General features: G+C 46.3%; 1 protein-coding gene across 2 annotated transcripts in view; it reads right to left on the bottom strand.

Moving 5' to 3' along the window:
• Positions 1-26,216, bottom strand: part of UGGT2 (UDP-glucose glycoprotein glucosyltransferase 2) — a 1,586,510-nt gene that overhangs the window by 326,566 nt on the left and 1,233,728 nt on the right. The window lies entirely within an intron of this gene.

Here is a 26,216-nt window from a genome sequence, read left to right as displayed (position 1 = left end):
ATCTGCTATTGACCCAATCCTGGTTCGTGAGCCACCTCTGCAGTTGTTGAGCAGTGCCCTCCGAGATCTGGACGCAATCTGCCAGATTCCCCTGATGCTGCGCCCACTGGAACTTCAGGTCCCACTGCAGAGCCCGCATATGCCACCTGGCATGATCAACCAGCAGGATGCAGGAGGCCCAGCAGCCTAGGGTCATTCTGACCGTAACCCGGGATAGAGGCTGAAAGATGGGAATTATAGCCCAAATATCCCGGACTCGCTGTTCGGGAGGAGAGAACCGAAACAGCATCGTGTCCAGAACCACTCCGATGAAGAGGAGCTTCTGAGAGGGCATCAGGTGCGACTTCCGCACATTGATGGAGAACCCCAGCAAATGCAGGAGGTCGGCCGTAGTCTGTAGGTGGGAGACAACTGCCTGGGGCAGACTGAGAAACCCCTGATCTGCGCAGATGAGCCGCGGCCACCGCCATCACTTTCGTGATCACTTGAGGGGTGCTGGTAAGGCTCAAGGGGAGCACGGTAAACTGAAAATGCTTGTGGCCTACCGTGAACCGTAGGAAACGCCAGTGGGCAGGCAGGACGTGGATGTGAAAATAATTGTCCTGCAAGTCCAACGCTACTATGCAGTCTTGCGGGTCGAGGGCAGACCAGACCTAAGCCAGTATCAACATCTTGAACTTCTCCTTCCGGAGGAAGCGATTGACATCCCTGAAGTCCAAGATGGGAACCAGAAAGTAGTGGGAGTAACAACCACAACCTACTTCTGGGACAGGAACGCGCTTGATGGCTCCCTTGTCCAAGAGAGCTGTAACTTCCTGCTGGAGGAGGGCGAGATGATCTTCCGACATGCGGTGGTATTGCGGTGGCATGTCTGGAGGGGTAGTCTTGAAGGGGAGGGAGTAGCCCCTTCGGACTATTTGCAAGACCCACCTGTCCGACGTGATAGTGAGCCAGTGGTGGAGGTGATGGCAAATCCTGCCGCCCACTGGCGTTTGATGGGCCTGAATGGTCAGACTAAGAGGGGTTGGAGGCAGCTGCAGAGGGTGGGTTGGTGGACTGGCCTGCCCGCTGGCCTCCGGAACCAGGCCGGTTGTTTCCACGTCCACGGCCGTGCAAAGGTTGGGTAACTTGCTGCGGCCATTGGCTCTGGGTGGAACGTAGCGGGCACCCCTTCCGTGGCCACGAAAGGGGCGAAAAGCAGACTGCGCCGGGTGAGATGAGAGACCCAAGGACTTGGCCATAGCCCGTGAGTCCTTGAAGCGCCCAAGGGCGTTGTCTGCTTTGTGGCCAAAAAGGCGACGGCCATCAAAAGGCATGTCTACCGAGGTGTTCTGGACATCCCCTGAAAAGCCAGTGGACCTCATCCATGCATAGTGACAAAGCGCTACCGAAATGGTTCTGCTCAGAGAGTCGGCGGTGTCCAGCCCACAATGTATCGTAAAGTTAGCTGCATCCCTTTCGGTGGCAACAGCCTGGTAGAGCACAGCCCAGGCCTCCTCCGGACAATGAGGCAGCACGTGCGCCACCGTATCCCACACCGAGTGAGAATAACGGCCCAAGAGACATGCGGTGTTTACGGACCGCAGTTCTAAGCTGGCGGAAAAGAACATTTTCTTGCCAAAGTGGTCCAGCTCCTTGGATTCCCTTTTCGGTGGAAAGGTAGGGAAGGTGCTTTTGGAGATGGAAGCTTGACCAACCAAACTCTCGGGGTGGGGTGTTGGGAGAGGAAAGTGGTGTTGCCCAGAGCCGGGCGGTGGCGTCAGGCAATCATCCTGTCCATGGCAGAGTCCCGGTTAGACCTGGACTACGTGCCAAAAAGGACGTCAGTAAGGGCCGCATTAAACGGCAGAAGGGTCTTTAAAGAGCTCACAGCCAGTTGAAGCACCTGTGTCAGGAGATTAGTCATGACTGCAACCGTAGGAAGCTCGAGGTTGAGAGCCTCGGCCGCCCTACGCAACACCACTGCGTAGGACGCTCAGTAGCCACGGTAGGAGGAGACAAAATGCCAAGGTCAGGAGAGGTGTCAAGACCACTGGCATTCCCCAGTTCCTCTCTCCAGTTCTGCTCAGTATCTAACTGGTCAGTCAAATGGTCACCTGACCCCTCCCAGTCCTCCTCATCATCCTCTGGGTGCCCCTGGAGTTGAAAAGGGACCTCAGTAGTGAACAGGGGTACAAAAAACACTCTCGGCGCCGGATCCGGCGTGGGTTGACGCCGGTCCAGCTCCATGTCCACGTCAGGAAGGAAACCGGTGCCGAACGTGGCAATGGTGCCGGAAGGGTTGGCGCCAGTGGAGGTGTAATGATTCCAACCAGTGAAGTTATAATTCGGTGTGATAAAAAGATCTGATTTTGTTTACAAAACAAAACCTTAGAAATTCACAGAAAATACTAAAGTTTGCAGTGACACTATACTTAGGCGAATATGTTAGTGCCAACCAATCACTCAATCATTTGTAAAGCGCACTACATACCCGCGAGGGTCTCAAGGCGCTGGGGGAGGGAGGGGCTACTTATCGAACAGCCAGGTCTTGAGTATCCTCCTGAAGGTCAGCAGATCTTGGGTCTGTCGTAGGCTCAGTGGGAGGGTGTTCCATGTCTTGGCGGCGAGGTGGGAGAAGGATCTCCCACCGGTGGTTGTTCTTCGGATGCATGGGAGGGTGGCGAGTGAGAGGTCGGTGGAGCGTAGCTGGCGGTTGGGGATGTAGAAGGAGAGCCGTCTATTGAGGTAGGCTGGGCCGGTCTTCTGGAGTGCCTTGTGTGCGTGGGTGAGGAGCTTGAAGGATATCCTCTTGTTGACGGGGAGCCAGTGCAGGTTTCTCAGGTTGGGGGTGATGTGGCCGTGGCATGGTACGTCAAGGATCAGTCGTGCCGAGGCGTTTTGGATGCATTGTAGTCGTTTGATGAGCTTGGTCGAGGTTCCCGCGTAGAGGGCGATTCCGTAGTCGAGTCTGCTGCTGACGAGGGCCTGGGTGACTGTCTTTCTTGTATCTGTCAGGATCCATCTGTAGATCTTGCAGAGGGTGTTGATGCAGGAGGAGGAGACGGCGTTGACTTGCTTGGTGATTGAGAGCGTTGAGTCGAGAATGATTCCTAGGTTGTGTGCCTGATCGGTGGGTGTCGGGGCTGCCCCCATTGCCGTCGGCCACCAGGAGTCGACCCAGGCTGAAGGGTTGGAGACGAGGATGATGACCTCCGTCTTGTTCGAGATCAGCTTCAGACGGCTGGTCTTCATCCAGTCGGCGACGGCCTTTATTCCTTCGTGGAGGTTGGCTTTGGCAGTAATGGGGTCCTTGGTGAGGGAGAGGATCAGCTGAGTGTCGTTGGCGTAGGAGATTATGGTTAGGCCGTGCTGTCGGGCTTTGTGTGCGGGCGGGGCCATGTAAATGTTGAACAGCGTCGGGCTGAGGGAGGATCCCTGGGGTACGCCGCAGATGATCTTGGAGGCTTTGGAACGGAATGGGGGAGGAGGACGCTCTGGGTTCTGCCAGAGAGGAAGGAGGTGGTCCAATCCAGAGCCTTGTATCGGATCCCTGCGGCGTGGAGGCATGCGCGTAGTGTGCGGTGGCAGATGGTGTCGAAGGCGGCAGAGAGGTCTAGGAGGATGAGTGCTGTGGTCTCGCCATTGTCCAGCAGGGTCCTGATGTCATCGGTGGCGGCGATGACGGCAGTCTCGATGCTGTGGTTTTGAACTAGAAAGACCTCACACATTACATCACTCATGACATGTTCTATGACATCATTTATGACCTCACTGATGACATCTCAATTGGTATCACTGATGTCCTCACTGATTACATCACAATGACATCATCCAATGAGTGTGTTAGTTTGTTTTATAGTTTACATCAGTCTTCTCCAATGAGTAGGTTGTGAGCTACTGGTAGCTCTCCAGCTACCTATAAGTAGATCTCCTGTGAGCAGCCCAATTTACAAGATTAGAAGTGTTTGCTTGGTTGAAAAACATATACATATTCATATATCAAAATTGAAAAGCATGTAATAGAGATAAAAATGTGTATTTTCAAGAGTCACAGGTTGATGTCTGGAGAAAAATGGTTGAAATTCTAATTGAATTTCCAATACAACAATTCCAATCATTGACTTTGGTACCAATAAACGTTATTTTCATCTCCAACATATCATTCAGGCTGAATGCGTGCTTTACAAATATATATTATGTTATTGTAGGAGGCTGGCCTTGTATATGGTGCACACTTATTTAAGTGAAGCACCTTGCACTAATCCAGACAACCCTTATGATGATTTTAGTGGTCTTCAACAACCATAGAAAGCTCTTTAAGTAGTAGCTGTGGAGAGTAGCCTTCAGACTTAGTCCAGAAGGAGTGTTAAGAAGCTTGTTTATCAGAACTAATCAAAGTCAAAGTCAAAATATGCTTTATTCGATTTTAGCCATAAAAATCATCAAAGCAAACAGTTAAAATACAAATATGCACAATAATTCCCCAGTTTGTTTGATAAAAAGAGAAGACAATACAAAAGCTGAGTATATTAAAACATTTAAGAACAGTTAATAATACGAGCAAAATCATTTACATATACATTTTTAATTACTTATCCTTTTCCTTACTTTCATGATGTTCTTTAAAAAACCCGTCATAACACCAATACAGTACACGCTGTCCAGCAGCTGCAAATATAAGAAAGCAGGACGGCATTGCCTCCATCCCCCCTCCTTCAATAAGGGAATAATCCATCTAGAACTTTCCCTAATGTAATGTTTACTAAATAAAATTGCATGAATAGTGATCGGAGGTAATGTGTTGTCACAAGGGCATGGGCTGAGGTTACTAGACCAGTCGTTCATCCTTGGGTAACTGATCAAATGGTGAAAAATGCCAAAACTAAAATGCGTTAAAAGGTATCTATCATATCCCCCAGTACAACATAGAAGATATGGTTGTATATCAAAAGTAATCAGGGTCAATTGATGTTGGACTACCATACACTTATTCATCTCAGCAGTCATTCTTACAGACTCGAGATGGGACATGCAAATTGCTTTGAGATCCTTTCTTGATATAGAATTCATTGACTGTGGAGAAATATAGTATTCTTGATGACCCAGAACAAATATAAAATACTTAACATATTTCAACCAGGTGATCTTATTTGCCTGATCCAAATTCATTGAGTCCTTGATAATTTCCCTGTTTAAACCAGTAAAACTGGAGGTCTAGACTCGGTGCCAGAGAAGGACCGGTTGTATTTTAATCACATCTGTAATGTAGGAGATACCCAACTCACTATGACTATGACAGTTAAAAACTGGGGAACTCACAGGTACCACTAAAATATACCTTAAAAAAGCATTTACCTCTGAGATGTGGGCGGGAGGTTGGGACGTTCTTACATACGGTATGGAGCTGTCCTACACTGGCCAGATTTTGGAAAGGGGTGTGGGATTGTCTATCTGAAGTGCCTGGGTGGGAACTCCCCCGTACACCACAACTGGGCCTCCTTCACGTACTGGAAGGGGTGGGAGGTAACATCTACAAAAGGCATCTGCTATTGTTGGGCCTCACCCTGGCTAAGCGGGATGTGGCTAGAGCATGGAAGGATACTCGAGCCCCTACGGCTGTAGCATGGAAGAGGGGGCTTGACTTCTCCATGGGTCTGGAGGAGCCAGTATTTATTGTCCGGGGCTGCCCACGGAAACACTTCAAAATATGGAAACGGTGGGCTGATTACAGGGGCCTATGGCTCGAGCCCCTGGTGGACCAAGACCCCCTGGTAGATGTGGGCTGAGACACTACAGACAGTTGCACGCCTTGGGTTTGGTTGTGCTGTACAGAAGCGAAAACGAAGAATGTTGACCATGCAACGGGGGGGGGAATGCGGGGGGGAAGGTGGATGGGGGAGGGGGGAGTTGGTTACTGGGGAGGTTGGGGGGGCAATGTTTACTTCCTGCTCCTGTAATTGTTGATCGATCATCTCGTTAAAAAATTGGATTGTGTTTCAATGCTTGAAATCTAAAAGTCCTGCAGTTATCTCTGGGGTACAGAGACCTGCATGTTGTGTATAATCCTCAATAAAATTTGTTTTAAAAAAAAGCATTTACCAATCGTTGGATAGAAGATGCGTCATAAAAACCCCATATTCCCACCCCGAATGTCGCTATGTTCACGCATTTAGCTTGGTAAATCTTTAAGAGGATCCCGGAGGTCTTTTGCCCATTTTCCTTGAAAAATTTACCAGGGCTGCAGTCAACTTCATGAAAAACAGGGTCCTTGCCTTCACTGCCGGCCCCTCATGATCCTGACTGCTCAAACACAACCCCAAGGTACGCAAAGATGTTAGTGGAGGCAACCGTACTTTCTCCCAGAGTGAGACTGCTGCATTTTTTCCTCCCCCGCCCGCAGGTCATAACAAAAGTTGTTTTTTAGCATTTAATTTGAGCCCTAGATTGTCCATAAAACTGGTATACGAAGCGAGGTCCTTCGGTAGACCAAGCTGAGTGCGGGCCATGAGTATTGCGTCGTCTGCATAGAGAAGGGAGACAATCGGACGTTTGTTCACATATGGCGGGTCTCTAGCCTTACCTGCCAGTTCCTGTTCCAAAGAGTTTGTATATAGAGTGAACAGGAACAGCGCCAAGACACAGCCTTGTCTCACTCCCCTCTCTACTTTAAACGGCGCAGTACAATCCCCTTTAATGCCATAACGGACCTTGGTGGTGGCCCTAGAGTATAATTGCCTCAAGAACTCGACCAAGCCCTGATCGATCATCAAGTCCGCCAAAATGTCCCATAATTTGCTGTGTATAACACAGTCAAAGGCGGCTGTAAGGTCTACAAATGCTACATAAAGCTTCTCTGCCTTTGCTTGGGTGTATTTCCCTATTAAAATACTTACATTTAAAACCTGTTAATTTGTGCCTAGGCCTTCTCTAAAACCATATTGGACGTCACTTAAGATGTTATTCTCGTCTGCCCATGTCTGCAATCTGGCTAAGACGATCCTTCCTGCTACCTTCATCAGGGAGTCGAGTAGGGATATCAGGCGATAACATAATGGATTTTCCCTGTCCCCTTTTTTAAGAATTGGTTCTATTATAGATTCAGACCAAGTTTTAATAAAGCCGTTCTTACAGCAAGCTTGGAGGACCCTTGTTATTAAGGGGGACCACAAAGAAGGTGTTAATTTAAAAAGATCAATATGGACCCTGTCAGGGCCAGGGGCCTTGCTGCCCTTACTTGTGTTAATCGCCCCAGTGACCTCTTCATGATTGAAATGGAGTTCAATTGGCATAAAAGTCAGAGGGTCTCCTCCCTGACTATTTGCAGTGCATGTGGTACTATCTACACTAGCCTGTGATTTATACACATGTGAGAAGAAATCTATCCAAGTTTTCTCATCAATTGCGAAAGCTAATGTCACAACGTCAGCCTTGGTAAAGAACGGAGCATTAACTGCCCTCCAAAATGATGAGCTATCTTTGCTCAAAGATGCTTCATGAAGGGCATCCCAGGCTAGGTCTTTTAACTCCTTTTTTCCTAAACTTCGAGCCAAATTATACTTACTTCTAGAGTCACGGATTTCTACCTGATCTTTCACAGACCTATGTAAAGCCTGAAATACAGGTAACTGTTAATAATTAGAGCGCTCAGCAGGTAAAGGGTATCTCAATTGATTCAGGTCTAGGTTGGTGCTCAAAATGAATTAAGTCGGTTACCACGACCTTAATATAGAGTTATAACAGGTATATAAGATAATACATGCAAAACTTGTTTGTATAGTTGAACTAGAGAAATGCAATGATGATCGTTTTTTGGCATAGAAGTAAAACTGGCTTCTCTTTCCAAACCAATCTCTCCTATCCTCTTCTTATGAACGATAAATTCGGATGTAAATGACTGTGTGATGCTGAATGCTAATATGCCAGGTATGGCGCAAGCAAATTGAATATAAATTAAATTAAGTAACTCAATAATTAATAAATTAGGATACATTGAAGAAATAAGGAATAGCACGAATGCTAACAAGACATTTATAACATTAATTACGTTAATGAGTAGAGACGGCAATGCGGATACATCTTGAATTTTCTTCTGTTGTGTGCATCACATTGGACTGCATAGTAAAATAGATCGTGTTAAAATGGCGGATCCATTAGGGCCATAGTGATAATTGTGATTGCCCTACGAAATTAAATTAAGAATATTTAGATTTTGATAACGTTCGAGAGTAACGTAGAAGAGTATTAAAAGTGATTATGTGTGAGACGAGAGTGTGGAGATATCCATAAATTATGGAGATAGTTTTACTGAACTTACTCGTTATACTTGACCATTCAAAAATGGCGGACACATAAATGTCGCGGTGAATATAAGATTCACTCATCAGACTACTAAATATAATATTAAGCAGAGATTTAATATTAAGAATGCAATAATACAATTAGAAGAGATGTGAGGATTGTGGAAAAGTAAATTTTGCCATGTTCTGTGTCCCTACGTGTCATCCATCACCTGTTATGTGTGCATGATCAATATGCGTATGTTATTCCCCATGTCCGATTCAAGACGCAATTATAGTTGTGTCCTCCTCTAGTATGCCAGTTTCCAGTCCTCGTGAATACTACGAATATCAGGCCTATGTAAAGTTACGTTGCCACGTTTCTCAGTATGTACGTTATTTCATTATAAAGTCCCCGTTTCTAGGCCTCAAAAGGGCCCGGACATCAGATTCAGCTCCTGTCTCCTGAACCCTCGCTGAGGAGCGATCCAGCCCCCACCTGTATCCTCGACCTTTCACTTACTTCCTGCCTCGCAGTGCCCGGTGCAGCTTGGCTCTGCCTCTGAGTCTGCCAAAACTATGTTATAGTTCCAGTTATCAGTTCGGTCCTCCTTCTCTGCATTCCTAAGCTACTGAACTACATCAATAGTTTCCGTCATTGTCTAGCCTATGCGGCTCCATGTTAAGAGAAATACTGTATTTAATGGTCATTTAATATTCTTCATCACGCACTACATGAAGAATAATGCATAGCCCAGTCTCAGAGTCTGTTAGCTTTTCCCCTCATGACTCCTAGTTTATATCAACATGTTCTCTAAACATCAGATACTAGATAGGGTTTAGGTACATGTCGCTCCGACCCTCCAGACTTTAGTCTCTACTCCTAGCACAGAGTTCATAGCCCCCAGCTTCTCCTAGTGACACGTCATTGCCAGTTTGCGCGCACCACCAGGTTAGAGGTCCCGGCTCCTTAGGTAGCCCCCTCCATGGTTCCCGCCCATTCATGACATATTCTGTTACGTCTGCACCACATGTCTATGTATACGCCCAGTTACACCTCTTTCTACTCTTATCTTTCGCGACTGCTACGCGTCACGCCTTCTGCTCCACCCACTGCTACGCCTACTGCAATGTAATGCTATGTGTTTGCGTTATGTATATATGCTCATGTATTGTTATCAAAAGGCAGCGCGCTCATCCCAGACCCAGCCCCAGCAGCTGCTGGGCCCTGTCATCCTATTCCTATGCAGGTTGTCCTGTTCCTGTCCTTATGCTGTATTAAACCTGCAAAAACTCCTACTACCTCGAATCTTGACTCTTATTTATTGAGCTATCTGTTATGATATATGTCTAGTCAAAAATAGGGTATTATTTATTTATTTACCACATAATGGCGCCCGAATAGGGACTTGCCCTTTCCCCACGCGTCGGTGAAGTCACGCCGACCCCCTGACCCTCTGCAGTCGTGACGGAACTCTTCTGCGCAGTGGCAGATATTTCTGTTCAAGTATCCCTCAGGCCCACGGAGGAGACGGAGGAGGCGGTCCAGCATCCAGACGAGACGGTGGAGGAACGCGGCGAGTCCCGACCAGAGCCCAAGCCAAGAGTCCAAGGTCCGAGGTATCCGGAGGTCCACCCGTAACTGAAGTCCGAAGTCCGAAGTTCGTCGTCGTAGCAGTCCAGTCCAGTCCAGTCCGAGGCCTTCCGTTCTTGCTGCCCGGTGAGTACCGTTACTGGGGTGGTATCTAGACAGGGTCAATTTAATTGACTCTGGTCTGTGGGTTGGTGGTACACAGTCCCACAAACGAAGTGTCCACTTCGGTGGATGCGGGTCCTGACGTGTCTCTTTAAGAGACCGGTAAGTTTCGTACTGTTTCAGCAGTGCATCTAGTTTCTGTTCTAGTCAGTTCTGTTCTCGAGAAATTTCAAGTATTTTCAGGTGGTATTCTGTTCGAACTGTTATTCATAATGTTCTTTATGTATTCTAATGTCGTGGTATGAATGGGAAATAAGTATCGTGTTTATTGTGTATTGTATTGTGTCCAGATTACAGTTCAGTCATGCCCATATTTTCCAAGTTACGTCAGTTAAAAACTAGAAAGGGTCTGCTGGAAGCAGCAGTTCCCGTCCCGCCCAGGGACAGTCCAGGTCACTTTATGTATCAGAAGCATGGCATAAGCGCCATATTGTATCTAGATTTATGGGTAGAGTATACCAAACAGTTAGAAGAAAAGTATAGATGGCCCGTATCGGGTACATGGGATGCCGAATGCATCATGCGAGTAGAAGAAGCATTATGGAAAAAGAAAGCCAGACAATCACAGAAAGACTCCATCGAGTTATGGCGTAAAGAAGCTCATAAAAGAACCGAAAAGGAAATCAGAAAGACAGAACTAAGTAGAGAATCCCAAGAACGAGCCCAAGAAAGAGAATTAATCGAGATAGGTGAACGAGTTAGAACTGAGCAATCAGACAGACAGAGGAATGCCCTCATTAAGGGTATGTATCCTCTTCTTGCTGAGGGCTTGCCAAAAGCGACCCCAGAGGCATCCAGTAATTTCCCGCCACCATTAGTTCCGACCAAGCTACGTCACAAACCGACCGCAGCTGATATTTTTATTTCGTCCTATCTGGACGACACAGTCCCCGAATATGCAAATCCTGTTCGCGCTCCGCCAGTCCCTGTAAATCAGGTAATTCCTGCTCCTCCAGACACCGGGGTGCCCTTAACAGCCCCCCCGGGTCAGCCCGCCATACAAGTCCAGCCCACGTTACAATTACCGACCCTGCCAGAACGAAAAGCATCAGTTGATGATTCTAGTTTAGGGGCCGCAGGAGGAGGTCTTCCTCAAACCCCGCCGCCATACAAGCGTTTATCAGCACTCGAATTACATGCTCAAGCATCACAGCGTACTCCTAAAAGTAATAAGTCTGTTGCAGAGATCAGGCAAGCCCTTGGCGAATGTGTCTATGACCCAGTTCCAGGCGAGTTTAATATGGTTTTATATTCCGTACGCGTAAGGAGAGTGACCGAGTATCTAGTCACCTTGCCGAATATGAAAGAAGATCTAGACAGGATATATCGTTTCATCCGTACAGGGGATGACCCACAAAGTATTAGTGATGCCATGTCTCAAAGGAAAGCTGAGATCCAGCGTATGATATTAAAGTTCCTAATTAACTGTCTAATAAGAGAACAGGATTACCCGTCTAAAGACCCGGAAGAAATGAAAACTCTAACAAAGTGGAGTGATAATATAGCCGAAGGAAAGCACAATACCATTGGTGCCATGGAAAGTATGTACAAGAAAATCCGTAGAGAGATAATAAAGATACACGAACAGCGTAAAGCAGCACAAGTAAGCGAGAAAGAAAGTACCTCTGATCCTGAAGAGGAAGACGACGAGAATACTGCCAGAATAGCGTATGTAGGAAAACCTAGATTTCCAGATCGCCATTTACGTCTAGAACACAAGTCTATTTTCCATCATCCAGCACCAGAACAAGGTTCCCTAGAACAAGTATTTCAAGCTACCGATCACATTCTGAAATCACGAATCGGTTATAGTGAGTTAAGTACTATGCATGAACAGGAACTAGTGCGATCAGCAGTCAGATGGATTACTGATTCTACCACCTTTCCAGACGAAATAGTGGCACAAATGTTTCTGAAAATGCCCCCAGCCGAACAGCGACTGGTGGGTATGTATATGATTCAGCACCTCATTACTCTGTATGAGGGTCAACATTCTGATCCAGGCCCGTTACATGATATCTTGAACGAGTTACTCCAGTATAAATGGAGAGGTCTAGGTACCGATTTAATTAGTGTCATTCTAGAACAGCGCCACAAATATAAAACATTCTTAAACCCGCATTTTGTTCATGTCTCACCCCCAGAAAGTAAATCATTCTACATAGACAGACAGAATCCGTTACGAGAAGTCCACCCAGTCAGAGGAGCGGGTGGCGAAATGCAGCGAGTGTTTGTATACACTCCGATCACAAAGATGGAACTCCTCGAAATGAAGAAATTAATTCCCTGTCATGACAAAGATCCAGCAGGGTTCCATAGAGAATTAAAAGACATGCTCCGTATGGGAGAATACACTTACCCAGATATCATTAAAATGTTAAAGGTTCTGCTGCCCGCAGGGGTGTATGAAAAGCTAAAGGAAAAAGAATGGGAGGTGGGAGAGAAAAAGATAGATTGGGCAGTCCTAGAAGCAGAAGATAAGATACGTGTACCAGGTACTGGTCTTGGAGAGAAATGTAAAGAATTACCAGAATTATTAATTCAAGTTTTACCCAGATTATTAACAACGAGAAAAGAAGACTGGGATGCAATCTCAGCCTGTAAACAGAAACAAGATGAAGATATTAGTGATTTTTATTCTAGGTTTGAAAAGTGCTTTAGTATCAACAGTGGTCTCAAGACAAGTAGTGAGTCATACCCTCACCTTTTCGTTACCAAATTAGTCGAGAATTCAAGTCCACAAGTTAAAAATCGAGTTTTGAAAGTCGAAAGCACCTGGCAAGCAAATACTCCGTCCCAGATGCTCCAGATGCTCCAGTATCACCAGAATAGAATCAGGGAAGAGCAAGAACACGAGAGAAAACGTATGAAAGACACGAAAATGAAAGTACTAGTTGCACAATCTGTTCCTCAAGACAGTCAGAAGAGGGGTCCGAATCAAGCCAGTCATCCTGCAGCTCCCGTTAAAGGGAACTGCAATTATTGTAAACAGCCAGGTCATTTTATAAATGAGTGTGCAGTTCTGAAACACAACATAGCTACTGGTAAGACTAAAGAAAGACCACGTCCGCCTAGACAGGAACAAGTTTCACAGACTCCTCAGTCACAGAATACACCACAGACAGTTACAGTACCGCAGCCTATTGCTGCAACACAGCATGTTACATCGCAGATGTACCAGTATGCACAGTCTGAGTATCCAGAGTACCAGCCATATTCATGAAACAGCCTAGAGAGGGAGGTAGGCTTGCCTCTCATCGAGATACCTGTAGATCAAGAAGGTCCCTATGTTCACAGTCAAGTATTAGGGAAAGACAGAAAGTTTTTGATTGATACAGGGGCAAGTAGGACCACAATTAATCATGCCGAAGTTCCAGGGGCTCCGCTCTCAGGCTCAAGAAATGTTTCCCTTGGATTTTCAGGAAAGCCTATCGTTAATGAGATTTCAAGGCCAGTCACTCTAGAAGTAGGTCCATTGTCCCGCACTACTGATCTGTTACTTACTAAGTCATGTCCAGAAAATCTATTAGGCATTAAAACACTGAAAGAGTTAGGTGCAGTTATATGTTGTTCCCCAGAGGGAATACAATTGTTCCTACGTGACTTTAAGGGTCACTATGTATTACGAGATTTTGATTCCAGACTGTCTAAAGTTCCGCAGCATTTATGGGCGCAAGGTCCAACTGATGTAGGTTATATGCAAATCACACCCCATCGTGTGACTCTCAAACCAGGTGTAGTGTTACCACGAATCAGGCAGTATAGATTGCCACCTGAGGCTGTAGCAGCCTTATCCAAAATTATAGACGAGCTCATGGCTCAAGGAGTAGTTGTAGAAACTGACTCCAATGTATGTAACTCTCCGATCATTCCAGTCATGAAACGTACTGATCCAAATGCACCCCCAGTATATCGATTGGTGATTGATTTACGGGAACTTAATAAATGTATTATTCCGCAGTACCCAGTTGTCCCAGATATCTCTTCCCTGTTAACTGCTATTGATTCCGAAGCCACGTTCTTCACTGTCATAGACCTCAAGAACGCATTTTTTAGTGTTCCAATTCATCCAGATAGCCAGTTTCTTTTCGGATTTTGTTTAAATGGAAGGAGCTATATGTTTACACGAGCTCCTCAAGGTTTCACAGAAAGTCCTAGTATTTACAGTCAAGCACTTAAGAGACAACTAGATAATATTCACATGCCAACTGACACTGCCCTGCTCCAGTATGTCGATGATCTACTGATCACAGCCCGTTCTGAACGTGACTGCGAGCGAGCATCCCTGACGGTTCTGTATTTCCTAGCCGAGATGGGGCACAAGGTGTCCCCTTCGAAGCTTCAATTCTGTGTCCAGCAAGTGGTCTACTTAGGACACTTACTGTCCAAGAGGGGTAGGCAGTTGACACCAGACCGTATCCAGTTAATAGCGAGTCTTCCTCAGCCCAAGACCCAGAAGGAGGTACGGGCCTTTATCGGCTTTACTTCTTATTGCAGACAATGGATTCCTCAGTATGCATTTCTAGCCAAGCCACTGATACAGTTAACGACACAGGAGGCAGCCGTATCGACTGTTCTCCCTTGGACATCTGAACATACACTTAGTTTCAACGAGTTAAAGAAAGCCCTATGCCAAGCTCCAGTTCTAGCTACACCGAACTACAGTAAGCCTTTTACACTTTTCGTTACTGAACGTGAAGGTACAGCATTATCTGTTCTCACACAAGATCAAGCAGGACAATACAAGCCTTGTGCTTATTTTTCTAGCACACTAGATCCTGTAGCCCAGGCTCTGCCTGCGTGCCTCAAGTCAGTTGCAGCCACAGCACTAGCTATCAGACAAAGTGATTCCATAGTTTTAGGACACTCCCTGACAGTACAAGTCCCACACTCCGTGGAAGTTCTTTTAAACCGAACCCAGACTCAGCACTTGACAATTGCACGTTTAACGGGTTATGAATTGACACTGTTCCAGCCACACATAGATATTAGACGCTGCAACATCCTGAATCCTGCTACACTGTTACCATCAGTTAGTTCAAATCCTGCCGCACACGACTGTGTGGAAGTAGTCAACATTACGACAAAGCCAAGACAAGACCTGACAGACATTCCGTTACCAGATCCTGACCTGACACTTTATGTGGATGGGTCATGTATGAGAACTAGTACAGGAGAACTAGTAGCCGCGTATGCAGTGACTACTGACACTGAAGTTATTGAAACACACCGTATTGATACTCTGTCCGCTCAAGCAGCAGAGCTAGTTGCTCTGACACAAGCCTGTATACACGCCAAGAACCTGAAAGTTAATGTTTACACAGATTCACGTTACGCATTTGGAGTTGTACACGACTTTGGAGTGCTCTGGCAGGAGAGAGGTTTCATGACTTCTCATGGAACCAAGATTCAGCATGGTTTCCTTATCCAAGCTCTGTTAGATGCAGTACATTTACCGACATCTATTGCTATCATGAAATGCAAAGCACATACGAAAGTCACTGATATTATTTCCCAAGGTAATGATCTAGCAGATCGCACAGCCAAGCTTACAGCACAGACTCTAGACAGTCCAGTTAACATGACACACACTCCAGATCTGACTACATGTATGACAGTTAAGGACCCTACTCAAGATGTCATAGATATCCAGTTACATGCTACTCCCGATGAAACCAAGAAGTGGTCTGAACAAGGAGGGGTCCAGACAGATCAAGGATGGTTAACAAAGGGTAGGACCGCATGGTTTCTCCCCGACTCTATGGTTCAAGTCATCATTAATACCGCACATAGTCCAGCACATTTAGGAGAAAAAGCTATGTTAGACAGTATCCAGAACATTTGGTTCAACAAGCATTTACGAGCTGCAGCCAAGCAGAAAGTCCGTACCTGTATGATATGTTGTCAGTTTAATCCAGGTAAAAGTGTGGAACAAGGTGGTTTCCAGCCCCCTGACCACTCTTTTGAAGTCCTCCAGATGGATTATATTCAGATGGAGCGATGTCGAGGTTTCAAGTATGTCCTTGTAGTTGTATGCGCTTTGTCCAGATGGACAGAAGCATATCCAGTCCCAGATTACACAGCCGCGACCACTGCCAAGCAGTTGGTTCGTGAGTTTTTCCCTCGATATGGACTCCCTAGAGTCGTATATTCTGATAACGGTCAGCCATTCTCATCTGAGTTGATGAAGCACGTTTCCCTGTTGTTAGGGTACCAGTGGAAGTTTCATTGTGTACGCCATCCTGAAGCAGCCGGTCTAGTCGAGAGACATAATCAGACTCTGAAAATTCGAATTGCCAAAATATGTAAAGATAAGGGTGTGGACTGGCTAGTAGCTCTGCCAGTTGCTTTGTTTTATATGCGCATGGTCGCACATTCCAGATCAGGTCTGTCCCCGTATGAGGTCGTATTCGGCCGCCCCCCTAACATGTGGGGTACTCCTAGACCCCGAAGTATTACTGATGTTTCATGTAATATGCTGACAGATTACCTAGCTTCCTTGATGTCTGCCCTCAACTCATGTCGTTCACAGGTTGCCGCCACATTTCCAGACAATACCGAGGTGGCACCGCATGAAATCGTTCCAGGTTCGATGGTGCTCGTCCGTAACTTCGACAGATCAAGTCCGCTGGAGCCACGTTGGAAGGAGCCCCGTCAGGTCCTCCTCACCACCCGTACAGCTGTGAAATTGGAAGGACGCCGCGGCTGGGTGCACCTTTCGCACGTCAAGAAATTCTACGGATTGAAACCGGTCTCTAAGAACATTTCCCAGGATATCAAGACTTGTCAAAACATTGTTCCTAAGGACTGTCCCGCAAATGACATTGCTACAACCCCTCCCCTGTTAGAGAAAACTCCGCAACAGGAGTATAAACAGAAATTAAGGTCTAGTAAAATAAGTCAGTCAGTTTGATTGTATAAGTCCTCCCCTAGGTGAAACGGTTAGACTGTTTCTGACATGTATAAAATAGACCCCCATAGTGAGAGAGTCAGTCACAACTCAATCCGATGTATCGTTTTTCTAAGTTTCGTATTATTCATCAGCATAATGATTTCCTGCACTAGTTACGCATTTTACCTATGTTTCTCAGTTTCACATGTAAATATGTCTGCTAATGCTACAGTAGAGCACACGTTTAGTGATCTGCCTCCTCACGAATATTCATACCGCCTCGCTATGCGTAACAATACATTTATCCGCATGTTACATTACTCACACCAGACCAGCAATGCCACTAATTGTTGGGTGTGTGGTCGACTCCCCCCTTTCCAGACCCCGAAGGGAGTTCGGCCACTTTTTCCTTATCCTTTTTCACATAATGGTTCGTGTGGAGCATGGTCCACGTTAACGTCATCCTTAACAGATATGTCTTTTCTTAACAGCACATGTTTCCCAGACAAGCAAGGTTTCCCCCACAGAACAGGTTTAGATCTAGAAAATGAAGTGTATAATTTAGGTAACTATTCGTCGAATTTCATGGTCCTGAATGTTCAGTCTGATACTACTCCAGACTCACCTGCTATTTCAGTATTACCAGTCAAAGGCGAATTATGTGTCCGTAATTATGGTTCTGTACACGTAGGACATAGTGATTGTACTACTATTATCCAGTATAGTGACAGTGGGAAATCTATTTTTAAAGCTTCACGTCATTCTTATTTTGTTTGTGGTCAAACCGCATATGTTCGTCTGCCCCTCGATTGGGAGGGAACCTGTTACATTGCCTTCCTACTGCCACCTGTTTTCCTAGCCCCACCTGACTACCATAGGAATTCCTTCCTAGTACATACTAGACACAAGAGAAACCTCCCGATTGTCGACTATACTGAAACTGCTGCAGAGCAATTCATTGATATTGATAAAGGTGTTTTCCCTTATTTAGGTACAGTTGTAAATAGTAAGCTAATCCGTAGGTTAACAAGAACCCTTGAAGCTGTAGTAGATGAGACTGCCTCCGCTCTAGGTAACTTAACCGAAGAGCAATCCTTTATGAGAATTGTTGTGCTCCAGAATCGTCTCGTCCTTGACGTCATACTGGCCGATAGGGGCGGGGCCTGTAGAGTCATCGGATCCAGTTGTTGCATTTTCATTCCAAATAACGCGCCGTCTGTTTATTCAGCTATAACCAGACTTCATAAAATTGCCCATCTGTTACACCAAGATCCAGGCACCTGGACATGGTCCGGTTGGTTCTGGAATATAATTTCTGCATGGGGATGGAAAGTCCTGTCCTTTCTAGGTATCGCAGTAGCGATCATATTCAGCTGCTGCCTCTGTATACAATGTGGCCCTGCGATTTGCGGCATGTGTGCTACCACTTGTATTCCTAGTCCCAAGCCCCGTTCTAAATCCCGTTCCAAGACAATTCGAGATGAACAAATGGTACTGTATGAAATGATAGATGGTATCATGAATATTGATGTTTCCTGATGGAAACGTAGTGACAAGGAGGGAATGTGGAAAAGTAAATTTTGCCATGTTCTGTGTCCCTACGTGTCATCCATCACCTGTTATGTGTGCATGATCAATATGCGTATGTTATTCCCCATGTCCGATTCAAGACGCAATTATAGTTGTGTCCTCCTCTAGTATGCCAGTTTCCAGTCCTCGTGAATACTACGAATATCAGGCCTATGTAAAGTTACGTTGCCACGTTTCTCAGTATGTACGTTATTTCATTATAAAGTCCCCGTTTCTAGGCCTCAAAAGGGCCCGGACATCAGATTCAGCTCCTGTCTCCTGAACCCTCGCTGAGGAGCGATCCAGCCCCCACCTGTATCCTCGACCTTTCACTTACTTCCTGCCTCGCAGTGCCCGGTGCAGCTTGGCTCTGCCTCTGAGTCTGCCAAAACTATGTTATAGTTCCAGTTATCAGTTCGGTCCTCCTTCTCTGCATTCCTAAGCTACTGAACTACATCAATAGTTTCCGTCATTGTCTAGCCTATGCGGCTCCATGTTAAGAGAAATACTGTATTTAATGGTCATTTAATATTCTTCATCACGCACTACATGAAGAATAATGCATAGCCCAGTCTCAGAGTCTGTTAGCTTTTCCCCTCATGACTTCTAGTTTATATCAACATGTTCTCTAAACATCAGATACTAGATAGGGTTTAGGTACATGTCGCTCCGACCCTCCAGACTTTAGTCTCTACTCCTAGCACAGAGTTCATAGCCCCCAGCTTCTCCTAGTGACACGTCATTGCCAGTTTGCGCGCACCACCAGGTTAGAGGTCCCGGCTCCTTAGGTAGCCCCCTCCATGGTTCCCGCCCATTCATGACATATTCTGTTACGTCTGCACCACATGTCTATGTATACGCCCAGTTACACCTCTTTCTACTCTTATCTTTCGCGACTGCTACGCGTCACGCCTTCTGCTCCACCCACTGCTACGCCTACAGCAATGTAATGCTATGTGTTTGCGTTATGTATATATGCTCATGTATTGTTATCAAAAGGCAGCGCGCTCATCCCAGACCCAGCCCCAGCAGCTGCTGGGCCCTGTCATCCTATTCCTATGCAGGTTGTCCTGTTCCTGTCCTTATGCTGTATTAAACCTGCAAAAACTCCTACTACCTCGAATCTTGACTCTTATTTATTGAGCTATCTGTTATGATATATGTCTAGTCAAAAATAGGGTATTATTTATTTATTTACCACAGGATAAAAATAGAAAAGTAAGATTACGGAATTAAATCATAAATAGATGACAAGGATAATATTACTACAATATTCCGTAAGGGTCGTAAACTACTCATAATACATGGAAATTTAGTAACAAATGGTATAGGCAATCTAAATAAGCGTGATAGTATGGATATTGGACCTATATAGAACGAGTCCCGGTTATACAAAGATGGCGCTTCGCGCCCTCTGCATATATAAGACGGTAATAGCAAGATGGCGCCGCAATAGGACGCCGAGACGGAGATACGCGATCCGACGCGAGATAGACCAGATAAGAAGGTGAGAACTATAGCCGACATAAATTGATATGAATTGAATGTCAGACTAGTAAAAAGGATAGAATTTATAACTAACAGGAGTCTAATAATTGTTTTAGGTGAGGGATACTCCCACCATTCAACATTAATATTGAGACATGGTGATTTTCTACTGAAATTGGTAAGAACGTGAACGTTAACCCTTAGCACTATAATTATGTCGGTAGTAATTTGGCAATAATAGAGGAACTAAACCTAATACCTCGAATTCTTAACTGTTTTATGCAGATGAAAGACAACGCTTAAACTTTTGGAACACTAGTCAGTTTGCGGGCGTACTGCCAAGACATATGGGTATGACGCGTGAAACACAGTCATGAGCACTGATAGATTCTAACCCTCACAATATTGATTGTTTTTTTAACTTTGAGAATTGAGTGACAAAACTTTTACACTCCACTATTAATATATAATACGGGTGATTCTTTGCTACCATTTGGTGGTGAGCTGACAAACTTTTACTTTTATTCCGACTATATCACGGTATTGGCTTGGGGAGAACTCCTCTCTTTCCCTTGGTTCCATACAATACGAAACATGTTATATTTATCGTTGCAACTGTAAATAACACAGTAATGGATATTGTATTTTGTTTGGGTTGAAGCCCTGAGGAAGTAATTGGTCAGATTGGACCATACGAAACACGTGTTGGCTGCACTTTGGATGCAATTACCAGAATTCAATGAAGATATAATTGAATTGTGAAAAAAAGGAATAAACAGAACTTTTTGCTTGAAAAAGGAACTTTATTGTTTGAAAACAGAACTTTATTGCTTGAAAAAGTATAGATGGACGTTTTGAGTGCTCAATGATACATAGTTGGACCTATGTAAAGCCTCTTTGAGCCGAGTATAAGTTTTAGTACAATGCGTATCAAACCATCCATTTATACTGTGTTGTGTACCCTTCATTTCCACTATTAGTTGGTTTTGAATGATCCCGGTAATTTCAGAGGAAGCCCGCAAAAATACTTTCATGGAAGGTAGTTTCCCCCAAACACATTAAAATTAAATCTTAGTCCTTTGTTATGACTTGCTTCTTCAGTTCAGCAGGGTTGTGACTGGACCAACGTAAGGTATAACCATTTAAACGACCAAGGGAGATGTATTTGGTCCATGCAAATTGATTATTGGATGTAGTTCCACATCAGTGGGCAAACAGATGTTGATACTCAGGGGCAGGTGGTCACTCAGTGCATTAGGATGTATTTTATAATCTGCAATAATAGTAACGTAACGGTTAGGAACAATTATGTAGTCAATTGTCGATCGAAGTCCCCTACCGATAAAAGTATAATCAAACTCCACATTTGGGGTACACAGACAATTGGCGAACCCAAGATCATATAAAAACAGAATTTCATTGAGCATTTCGCCCTTGTAAGTATCAAAATGAGTCGGGGATACATCCTCTTCTACCTCCATCCCACAGATGCCCACCTCGGCTTGCTTACACAGGTTAGCATTGAAATCCCCTTCCCAAACAATAATCATTTCAGTACCAGTATCTGCCCTTAGGGTCCCTAGGTCCTCGCTTAATTGTTTAAAAATCGCCCCAGTTTCCCCTTTTCGATATTGTTGTAAAAGTTAACAACAGCAAAACTATGGCGACAGTCTATATGAATCGTTATTATTTGGTAAAAGGTGACAGATTTGATCAATTCGATCTTTAATACATTCAATAAATTTGAAATGTACACGCATAACCCTCCTTCAGGCCTCCTGTGTTTTGATTGAATTGCAGAAGTATGGTAAGTTTTAAAACCATTCAAATGGACTACATCTGTTGCCCAGGTCTCCTGTAGACATAGAATATCAAAATATCGATAAACTCAAGCCATACTGAGTTGTTAACTTTATTACTCAGACCTGCTATGTTCCAGAATAGGACGCTTACTTTTTTAGAGAAACTTGATCCACAGACCAATTCTGTTCGATGGCTTAATTTAGAACTAGGTTGCTTGGACTGTGTGGGATTACTAGGCATACTTTGGTCTAAGATATCCCTAATCTCAGGGTCTGACCCAGGAACTTCTCCCTCTTTAATAGTACTAACCGTCAGGGCCGTGGACAAAAAATTATTTTTGGCTTCATGGAGTGTCCTATTAGGCGATAGTCAGTCCATAGTCAGTCCAAGCTATCTAAGCCAGACAGAGGAGAGAATCTATTAGACTCCGTGAGCAAAGCAGTGGCAATTGTGTTTGGGCCTGGGAAGGGTTTATAAAAACAAAACAAAAGGGTAGTGACCAAACAACGGTGGAGGTAGGGTTATTGAGTTCCTGTGTCATTAGTATAGATCTCACTGAAGCTGGGTGGCGGAAATGAATAAAGACGCAATCTCCCTCTATGCTTTTTGATGAGGGGCCAACCCACCCTACCGTGCGTACAATTATAATGTCATATACATTTGCCACCCCAAAGGATTTCTGTTTGATTAGCCAATCAGCACTTTTATCACGCAGTTGTTCCCATGACTCGGTCTGATTTTTCCTTAAGGGTGGTACACCTGCGAGGACTAAGACATAGGGACAAGCAGCTGGAGGTAGGCTAAGATTTTCTTTGTTGGCCACCAAGATCTCATTTGGATTTACAGTGGGAGATTTCACACTCTGGGTGTTGCAAACTAGAGTGGTGTTGTTTGCACAGTTCTTGGCGGCAACTAAGGTGGTTGGGTGGACTGGTTGGTGAATGTTATTAATGACACCTGACAAATGCTTTGTTCTGTACAGAACTAATCAAATAGTTTAGGTTAAACAAAAAAGAACCACACAGTGTAGTTATAAAAATAGTTATATGTATTATACACACTCACTAACACATTTGTATATATCTCCTACCCGGAGATCTAAACATAATACACACAATACTTCAAATATAAAACAGGTTGTTGAAGATGTGATGGGGGCATGGGTCGGTTGGGGATCCGGAGTGGATGGAGTTCATCGTGCGGATGGTGTCTTCGGTGCTGATCGGGGTCCAGGCGCGGAGGGTGGTGGTGGGGGGCTTCTGTTCTGTGGTTGGGGGAGTGGTCAGGTCGCTGAAGCTGTTATGTATGTCAGCGATCTTGCTGTGGAAGAATGAGGCAAGAGAATCGCAGAGGTCTTGAGAGGGAGTGATGTCGTTGTTGCCGGCGTTGGGGTTGATGAGCTCTTTGACAATGCTGAAGAGTTCTTTGCTGTTGTGGGCGTTGTTGTCTAGTCGCTCCTTGAATGCTGATTTTTTGGTGGTGCGGATCAGCTGGTGGTGTTTGCGGGTGGCGTTCTTGAGGGCGGTCATGTTGTTTGTGGTTGGGTTTCTTCGCCATGCTTTCTCGAGGGTGCGGCAGTTCTTTTTGTAGTTCTTGAGGTCGTCGTTGAACCAAGGGGCTTTTTTGCTTCCTGGCTTGTTGGGAGGCTTTTTCAAGGGTGCTAGTTCGTCAGCGCAGTGGGTGATCCATTGTGTGAGATTGATGGCTGCTTGGTTTGGGTCAGTTGATCTGGCGGGAGGCTTTTGGTTTAGAGATGTGGTGAGTAATTTTGGTGGTGGTAATTTAGTTCCAGTATCTTCGGGGAACTTGTTGCGGGTGGTGGTGGGTCGTGGTCTTTCTGAAGCTGAAGTGGACGCAGCTGTGGTCAGTCCAGTGGAGTCCCGTGGCGTGATTGAAGAAGATGTGCTTGCTGGAGGTGAAGATTGGGTCGAGTGTGTGTCCGGAGTAGTGGGTGGGGGTGTTCACCAATTGTTTGAGTCCGAGATTGGTGAGGTTGTCCAGCAGGGTGGTGGTGTTGCTGTCGTTGTTATTCTCCAGATGGAAGTTGAGGTCTCCTAGAAGAATATAGTCCTCGGAGGGGAGGGCCTGCGGGCTGACGAAGTCAGCGATGTCTTCGCTGAATTGTGTGCGGGGTCCTGGGGGTCTGTAGATGAGGGTGCCTTTGAGTGTGGTCTTGGGGTTGGTTTGTATTTGGAAGTGGAGGTGTTCAGTGGCTAAGAAGGTGTCGTCGGTGCTGGTCGTGATGCGGATGGTGTTTTTGTTGAACAATGGCGATACCTCCTCTAGTTTTGTTGATGAGGTCTTTTCGGATGATCTTGTATCCGTCCGGGATGGCTATGGCGATGTCGGGCGCTGATGAGGCGTTCATCCATGTTTCCGTGAGAAAGGCGACGTCCGGAGTTGTGGTATCGAGTAGGTTCCATAGTTCAATGGTGTGTCTGTGGACCGAGCGGGTGTTGAGCAGGATGCACTTCAGGTGGTTGTTGTTGGAGCTCTGCTTGGCGTTTGTGGATGCAGTGTGGGTTCTGATGCAGCAGAACTTGCAGGTTAGGCAGGTGAAGGGTCCGTGGGTGCGTCCTGGGGCGGCTTGGTGGCAGCCGGGGAGTTGGCCGGTGTTGAGTGCAGTGAGGGACGCGGCGTCGTACGTAAGGCGGGTGGAGTGGTTTTTGCGGGGGGGCCAGGGGGTATGGCTCCGGGCGCGGTCCAGGCGCGGACGGGCGTAGACGGGCTTACCTTTGGCGCGCATGGGGCGCGTCCGCTGTGCGTAAGTGCAGTTGTCATAAGTGGAGAGTGGAGGGGGCGGAGCGAGGGAGGAGCAGCTGGGAGGCGGGAGCGGGGTGGCGATGTCCAGGGAAGCTCGAGGGAACGGGAGTGGGGCCGCGGGGCAGCAGCGGCAGGGAGCTAGGACCAAATGGCACAGTACAAAATGCAGTGGGGGGGATCGGGGGCATAACCAGGCGCAAGCAAGACACAACAGTTGAAAAGCAACAATAATACGATACCAGATACAGCAATACGATCACAGGCGAGATCGGGGGCACAATCAGAGATCAAGCAGCAGAGCTGAGGGCAATATCAGTCTCCAGATGATACCAGGCGAGATCGGGGGCACAATCAGGCGCAAGTAGGTCCAGGGAGCGAGTGGAGCGACCGTAGCTGACTGGGTCAGGACGGTCACAGCGCTTCTGCTCGCGGGACTACCTATTTGTTTGTTAGTGGGAGGGAGGAACAGCTGGGAGGCGGGAGCGGGGTGGCGATGTCCAGGGAAGCTCGAGGGAACGGGGGTGGGGCCATGGGGGAGCAGCGGCAGGGGGCTAGGACCAAATGGCACATTACATAATGCAGTGGGGGGGGATCGGGGGCACAACCAGGCGCAAGCAAGGCACAACAGTTGAAACGCAACAATACGATACCAGATACAGCAATACGATCACAGGCGAGATCGGGAGCACAATCAGAGATCAAGCAGCAGAGCTGAGGGCAATATCAGTCTCCAGATGATACCAGGCGAGATCGGGGGCACAATCAGGAGCAAGTAGGTCGAGGGAGCGAGTGGAGCGACCGTAGCTGACTGGGTCAGGACGGTTGTCAAGAATTGACCCAAGAATTGTGCGTTCTGAAACCGGGCATTGTGGGAGGCCTTGTGCGGGGCTTCGAGTCCCATTCTGAGCTGTGGAGCGCACAGCTCAGTGTCTGTATCAGTGTCTCATTTGTCTCTGAAGGAGAGCAGTGGGGTCCTGTGTGATCCCTCTTGGTCTTGGTCCGATAAAGCCATGTGATAAGTCGCCGTCACATCCCTACGGTGGGTAAAGTCTGAGTAACGAGTGTGTGGGAGGCACGGCGTCTATTATGGACCCTTGAGTGCGGAGAGCGTGCCTTATCCGACGATCCGGTAGGAATGGACTCCTGGGGAGGACGAAGTCATCGACCAAGGGGTCGATGGTTAGAAGCTGGCCATCTGCGAACAGGGCGCCTGCAGTAGTAAGGGAGAAATTATGTCAGGTGTTCGCTATGTGGTCGTGACAAGAAAGGGCTTTAACGTAAAATGTGTAAAGCAGGAGCTAAACCAAGCCTTCTCTTTAGCCTGGCCCTGGCGAAAATATATATATTTTTTGTTCCGGATGAGTCGCGAGATGAAGGGAGCAAAATTCTCCGAGCATAGAGGGTTCGAATGTGATGGCGAAAGGCACACAGGGCGGCGAGAGCAAGAGAACACGTGCCCTTCCACGGAGTGCTCAAAGAAAAAGTAACAAGCGCGGCAGGCTGCAGGGGGAGGTGCGCGCGGCAGCAGGGGGAAGGAGGTGGACCTGGCGATTCACTTGCGGGAGCGATAATTGCTACCATATGGTGGCGCTCGCTCCCGCAAGTGAATCGCTAGACGTGCACGCATTGCCATTGAAGGCAATGGAACGCATGCACGTTTTTGGCTGAAAAGCCAAAGCGATAGCTA

Source organism: Lissotriton helveticus, chromosome 8 (assembly GCF_964261635.1).
Source record: "Lissotriton helveticus chromosome 8, aLisHel1.1, whole genome shotgun sequence".
In the NCBI taxonomy this organism is placed as follows: domain Eukaryota; kingdom Metazoa; phylum Chordata; class Amphibia; order Caudata; family Salamandridae; genus Lissotriton; species Lissotriton helveticus.
Note: the sequence above shows the minus strand (reverse complement) of the source record. Positions and strands in the feature narration are given on the sequence as shown.